The following is a 7,302-nucleotide window of genomic DNA, read 5'->3' as shown; positions in this document are numbered from 1 at the left end:
ATCTTTAGTCTCTGTGGTATATTTAAGGCAGCGTTTAAAAGAGAAACCATTTGCATTTCAGAATTACTGCAATCATGTAAGGATGAGCAGAGAACATGTGCAACTCCCTCGACATATGTGTATGTGTATGGGGAGTTGATTGAATTTGTCAATTTTGAGATGATACCTGAAACTTCTTTTTATGTTGATATACATCAGGATTGATGTTATTGGCCACAGTTACATGATGTGTTTTTAATTCGGAATTAGTTAGTACAAATTAAATCATTCAAAATTAAAGTGCTCTGCTTCATGTTTACAAATTGAGGTTTACATGGAAAACCGGTTTATTCGGCTTTATTCAATTCTGCTTTAGGTGTGGGGGTTGGGAAGGGTTCTGATTGTCTCACTAACCCTCCTGCGAGGTTGACTTTGGCTCATCAGCCATGAGTTTGACAAACCTGATATTAGATCTATGTAAAGTAATATGTGTGTAGCATGCTTAGTTTTACTGATCCATCATATTACAGAAGTGAAACAGCAATGAACCGCTCAAGATCCCAATGATGTTTTAATCTTCTTCTACCGCATACAGCCTCAGAGAAAGACCAGTAAACTACAGACATTGTAGTCAAGATGAATGGACTTATATTATACTAGACATATATTAATAAAAGGTAGAACCATTAAAACATGTTCTTTCCGTCTCTGTAACCAATCAAACAGGGAATAAGCTCAACCTGATTCTGGAAATATCAGAGGCTTGCCAGCTTCAGCCTCACCACACATCACTGGTGTGTATAATTACTGTGATTAAATGACCTCATTGAGGCCGCAGCACGGTTTCCCTGCGGGTAAAACAGTAACGTATAACAGTATGCATGCAAGGTGAATTAATAATGGTGTCATTGAAGCAGGATACTGTTATCATAGCAGTGATATAATGTTACTTTGATGTGGTTTCTTAGCAGCACTCGTGAAAAAACACACACAAAAAGTGTGTTTTTATTTTTATTTAAATGTCTTAGAGGAATCATTTCATGACTTCACAGCTGTCCAACCACATTAACATCTGGAGTAAAAAAGGTTTTACAAGTAGAAAAGTGAAGTCCACATGGTATAGAGTATTGTTCCTTTATGACTCTACTGTGTCATGTTTCTTTATTACATGCTATGTATTCTAAAGTAAACCCACACTGAAACAATTTCTACGTGTGAGTTTAGAGCTTCACACTTTGGTGTCATCGATGTATTCACCTGATTGTGTGAGGAGCTCCTGTTTCTGCCATAGCTTCAGGCTTTTCTGATGTATTTGCCAAGTATGTCAGATACAGGGTGTCTGTGTGCCTGTGGGGTGTGTCTGTCTGTGTGTGTGTGTGTGTGTGTGTCTCTCACTTTTGGCTCTGGTCCTGGGCTTGGTGGGGAGCAGAAAGAAGCAGATGAAGGATGAACGATGGAAAACGTGGTTCTGGTGGTAAACCTTACACATGCTCACAGACGGAAACCTCCGAGCATGACGTGTGGCGCTGAAATGATGCTTCAACCACAACACCTGGAAAGCAACAACCCAGCTCTATTTTCAGTTTGTGTTTCGTCTTAATGTGGTTCAAGCTGCAAAATGTCAGTGTCAGAGACACCAGAGAGCACGTGTTCATGAGTTTATATAGAGTTTATAAAGATTATAAACAGCTTTCTGGGTCACTTTAACCTGCAGAATACAATGGATGGATGGGTGGATGAATGGATGGATGGATGGATGGATGGATGGATGGATGGATGGATGGGTAACAGAAAGATTAGTGGATGGAGGGATGGATGAAAGGTTTGGATGGATAGTTGAAGAGATGGATGGATGGATAGATAAATGGACAGATGGATAATACAACGTTTAGTAGATAGAGGGATGGTTGAATGGTTTGGATGGATGGTAGAAGGGATGGCTGGATGGATGCATAAATTGATGGAGGGATGGATGGATGGATATCACAAAGAGATGGACGGTTGAATGGTTTAGATGGATGGTAGAAGGGCTGGATAACTGGATGGATGAAGTGATGGATGGATAAATGGATGGATAACAGATCTCTCTCTCTCTCTATATATATATATATATATATATATATATATACAGTGAAGAAAATAAGTATTTGAACACCCTGCTATTTTGCAAGTTCTCCCACTTAGAAATCATGGAGGGGTCTGGAATTTTCATGGAAGGTGCATGTCCACTGTATGAGAGATAACCTAAAAGAAAAATCCAGAAATCACAATCTATGATTTTTTAACAATGTATTAATGTATTTTCTTTTTAGGTTATCTCTCATACAGTGGACATGCACCTTCCATGAAAATTCCAGACCCCTCCATGATTTCTAAGTGGGAGAACTTGCAAAATAGCAGGGTGTTCAAATACTTATTTTCTTCACTGTATATTAACCCTAGCCAGGTTTAATGTCCCTCAGAGTGGATAAAAGGTCGGTTCAGGACAGTGAATCATGGGATTGTTGCTGGTCACCCATTGGACGTCCTGCAGGCTTCATTTAGGAGATGCTCACGCCACCATCCCTCCACCATCCCTCCACCATCGCTCTGCTTTGTTAGCTCTCAGACGCCTTTGGTGAGATCATTATAGTGCATCAGATAATGACAGAGCAGTTTAATAAAGGAGGTCGACATGTTCCCATCATGGAATCATTTAAATGAGCTGATGAGGATCAGAGCTTAGTTAGATTATATCAACAAACTCTGGATTGGAAACAAACCCATGACCTCAAGAAGTGGCATCTCAACCCTCTGCTTCATCACTCACTATAATGAATCATTAACTTGAAGCAAGGATGGACTGGGACAAGAATTCAGCCCTGGCATTTTGTTTGCAGACCAGTCCACTACATTATCAGAGACACCATGTAGAAGCCGTTAATAAGTCAGTGATGATCAACATGCGGCTTTTTATGTCTTCATTGTGATTAATATTCCCCCAGAAAACCTTACAAGGGGGAAACTTTTTTACCTATTTCCTTTGGCCATTTTGCAACTTCCTTTGTCCCATTTTTGCCCTTTTTGACACTTTAGCTATATCTTTGCCAATAAAGTTCTGATTGACACTTTTAACCATTGTTGTCCTCTCTTTAATTTTTTTGGCCACTTTTCATCCAAATAAGCTAACATTTGCACAATAAACACCACTTGTTTCCTTTTTACCTACATTTTGTTTCTTTTTGTTGCACGTTTTCCCCTTTTCACTATTTATTGTACATTTTGCCAATTGAAGCTACCCTTTGCCATTACATACCACCTGGTTCCCCTTTATTTGGCCACTATTGACTGCTTTTGGCCTATTTTAGTCACTTTACACTCTTTCCTTGCAACGGGTTTGCCAGTTTTGGACCATTTCTGGACACCTGTTACCATGTCTGCCTCCACTCGCTTAGTATCGGACAAGACCAGCCCACTCCGGTCAACGAATGGCCAGATGACCAGTCCATCACTGACTTGATGCATATTATGAAGAAATGGAGGAGAAAGATATTTCCACAGTTTGAATAAATTCTGGTATTTATTGGTGATTTCAGCAGCATCGTCCTCATACTTTCTGTCTGTCTGGGTTTGTAGCAGATGCTGGAAGGAGTGATTGTAGAGGAGCCAAACGCAGAGGAGGAGGTAGCAGCAGAGGGTAACAGACATGCTGCAAGTTCACTTAAAAAACATAAATAATAATGTGATAGTTTAATTATTAGTCTCCCTTAGGGCAGGGTTGGCTGAGTCTGGTCCTGGAGAGTCCCGGTCCTGCATGATTTATACTTGGTTCACCACAGCTGAAAACTGTGCCTCTAAATGCTGATATAATCTCAAATATAACAAGGTTTGAATTGAAATCAAAGAACAGGAGGCAACGAGGAACAAAAGTGAAATTAAAATTGAAGAATTGGAACGTTTGTTATCACTTCCAGGGGCTAAGGAAAAGTAGATAGGAAAGGAGATAGGATGGACTATTCGGACGCACCCCAGGTCTGTATTATAGGTCAGATAATACTCAACACTTCTCCAATGTCGCATTTTGCCACCTTTGAGAGATTTTAAATTTTAATTTGAAAACATCCAAGCCTCCTTTACAACATGCATTTCCAGCTTTACTGTCAAGGCAACATTTCTTAAGACTCCATACAGATTAAAACAATATCCCATCCTTTGATTGGAGGATAGAACTATTTTCTTACGAGGAAAAAAATGCATAAAATTCCATCTTGTTCCCCTTTAAACTAAGAGAACTTGACTACTTTTTGTATTAAAACCTGTTTATAACAATCGTATGTAAATCCTGGATGGGGACCCTGAACAAGGTCTGTAAATACAGCCTCTGTGGTCGCGCTGAAGCTGCATCCTTTTAGTTTCATATAAAAAGATCAGATCTGTGTTTGCATCTGTGTTGGTTTTGTAAATAAACAAGGCCGCGACAAAAAAGGAAATCAAACGATTGCAATCACGCGCATCACAGGAAGTAATTACAGGTGAGCACAGACAGGAAAACTATCTGTCAATAATTTCCACGCCTACCCCGTATCGGCCCGGAGTATAATCTGATGAAGTCAGCTCATATCCAGGCGGAGCTGTAAACATAATAAAGGCGAAGTAGTCCATAAGACATGGCTGAGAAGTATCTCAGAGTGGTACAGGAAGTCTGTCTGCGTGAGAGAGGCCTTTAAATGTGGAGGTGGGATTACACGTGTTGATTGTGTTAGATGTTTGCAGATGATACAGTGATGTGTCATGAGAGTCGGTGGAGCAGGAGGAGAACCTGCAGACAGACGCGTCTCACCCATGAGGGATGTGACACCCGCACTTTCATAAGAACAAAAATTCATCCCCCTCACTTTACACAGAGGGATTCAAAGTGAGATTGATCAAATGGTGAACGAGCCAATCACAGCCAGGCGTTTGACAAAGATGCCATTTTGAGACGTAAACAAAGAGTTAACAGTGATGAGTAAAGTGTAAGGAAAATGACAAAAAAAATAGTAACAGGTTGCAAAAAATGGTCCAAAAGTGGCAAAAAAACGTGGCAAGAAAAGAGTGAAAAGTGACTAAAATGGGCCTAAAGCAGTCAAGACTGGCAAACACTTTTTTAGAAAAGAGGAAACAGGTGGTATGTAATGGCTAAAGGTAGCTGAAATGTGCAAAATGTGGCGAACAATAGAGGAAAAGGGCAAAAATGTGGAATGTACATTATTGTCAGCATTTAAAATAATGAGCGACCTGAGCATTATTACAAGAAATATTTTAGAGAAACTTTCTGTCATTTTGCACATTCATGTTGTCCTTTAGTGTATTTGTGTCCTCGTTTTCTCTTTTTTTTGGAGTCAATTATGTTTATTTCTGTTGCTTTGTTTCTTTGTAGCAATGCAGAGTCTTTTTGTTTTTGATGTAATTTCATATGTTTTTTAAGTATTAACCTACTGTTGTTTTTTGTGTATAACTGTTGTTTTTTGTTCATTTTTGTAGTATTTTTGTGTATTTCTGTAGTATTTTCTGTGCTTTTCTCTTGTCTTATACTGTGTTTTTCTATAATTTTATGATTTTTGGTACATTTTATGTATTATTATTTTTGTTTTCATTTTGGGGGCTGCCAGTTGCCCATGTCTGCTGTAGTTACAGAAGAACAGAGACCTCAACAATGCAGTGGACACAGTAAAGTAATAATACACATTTAGAGATGTATTCATTATTAAATTATTTTAGTTTCAAGTTTGATCTCTTGTTGTAATTTTTTTTTAAAGTGCCATTTTAATACTTTCTTGTGTATTTTAAACCCATGTGTTACAAATAGTTGCTTTAATTGGAGTTATTAACAGTTCAAGTTTGAAATGTCTGATTCATATCAAGCACACAACCACTGCAGGAATTGTGCATTTACCTGTGCTTGTGTTGCACTTTTCATTTCTGACCGCTAGAGGGCAGTGTTGATCATTAAAAAAAACCATCAGATTCTCACTGTTGATGATTTTGTCAACAAATTGGAATTAAACAATACTCATAATACTGTAACAGTTACAGTAAATAATACATTTAAGTCCAATAAATGTACAATTAGTTTCTACTGCTCGGAAACACATGGAAACCAGTTGTATTTTTATGATGTATTTATTTTTTGATTATTACCTCATTCAGAAGTAGTCTATGTATATGTTCATAACAAGAATTATGCACAATAATAAAATAATATTTACAAGCTTGTAAATATGCAGTAGGAACGGGGCCGCAAATACTCTGTCTCCGGTAGCCGATGTCCCCGAAATGTTTCCAGGTTTTAGCATTTATTTGGTGTGTGACACACCAAATAAATCCCGGAAGTTAGTGCAATAAGAAGAAACCCAGCTTCGTATTTCAGGCCCAAAATGAGAAAGGAAATACACAAAACAATAGAGAATTACACAAAATGGCTCCAAAAATACACAAAATCACAGAACTACACAAAATGACAGAGAAATACACAAAAGATTAACAATGCTAAAAAAAATTAAAAAAAAGTCAACTAAAATAAACAAAAATAAATCACAAATCATTTGCTGTTTTTGTTTGATTGTTTTTTTCCCCAATATCAGGGCTGACAAACTCATTTTAGTTCAGGGGCCAAATATTGACCAGTTTGATCTCAAGTGCGCCACTGATTTTATGCAGGAAAACAAGTCATTTCAACATTATTTAGCCCTAGTTTGTACTTCTACGTATACATAAAATACAAAATATGTAAGAAACCAACCATATCCAAGCAATAAGTGACGGATACCAGTCTCAGCAGGATCGTCACTTTAAATTTCCTTGTTTTTGTGACCAATTTCTATTTAAATAACGCAAATATTATGTCATAATTTGAGGAAAATGTAAGGAATTTGTAAGAATTTTGAGTTTATTCAACTGTTTACCATTAAAAATGACTTCAATTTTGCTATATAAGTACTGGAAAAAATGTGACCCCCTGCAAATATTGTTGAGTTTTATTTACACAATTAATCATGTTTTCGCTGTAATTTTGTCATTTTTTACTTTCTCCTGCGGGCCAAATTGGAAGCTCCGAAGGGCCGGATTTGGCCCCCGGGCCATGAGTTTGACACTGGTGTCCTAACGGTCATTAATTTAAATGCTGAGATAAATGTTGATAATGTGACCATGGATCATCAGACAGTCACATGTTTGTCGGCCCCGCTGTGGTAAAAGGTGTTTTAAACCTTTAAAAAAACCACTGGTTAAAGTCAGTAAATCAGAGTTATGGAATACCCGAGGCGTCCCTGAATGCAGCACGGAGGGGTGATGTCACTTCAGGGG

The sequence above is a fragment of the Gouania willdenowi genome, chromosome 6 (assembly GCF_900634775.1).
Source record: "Gouania willdenowi chromosome 6, fGouWil2.1, whole genome shotgun sequence".
NCBI lineage: Eukaryota > Metazoa > Chordata > Actinopteri > Blenniiformes > Gobiesocidae > Gouania > Gouania willdenowi.
This window is presented reverse-complemented; position numbering follows the sequence as displayed.